Raw genomic sequence first — 321 nt, forward strand, 5'->3', positions numbered from 1 at the left:
CCGAGGATGCCCCCAGGACGCAGGCAGCGGCTGGGCCCCCTGACGGGGAGGCCAAGAAGAACAAGTAGCGGTTGCCCTACGCTGTCCCCCATCGCCATCGCTGCCCCCCGGTGACGCCGGCCCCGTGAGGCAGGACCCTGGTGCGGGCAGGGCCGTAGGACAGACCTCGCCTCGTTAACGCTATCGTGATCGTGACCGTGATCGTGATCGTGACCGCGACCGTGACACGGCGGGGGGCGGGGCTTGAGGCGGGGGGCGGGATCTCCGTGAAGGTGCCGCGTTCTGATTGGCTGTTACCGCGGCGCCGGCGGCGTAGGGGAG

Source organism: Mesitornis unicolor, unplaced genomic scaffold (assembly GCF_000695765.1).
Source record: "Mesitornis unicolor isolate BGI_N332 unplaced genomic scaffold, ASM69576v1 scaffold32974, whole genome shotgun sequence".
NCBI lineage: Eukaryota > Metazoa > Chordata > Aves > Mesitornithiformes > Mesitornithidae > Mesitornis > Mesitornis unicolor.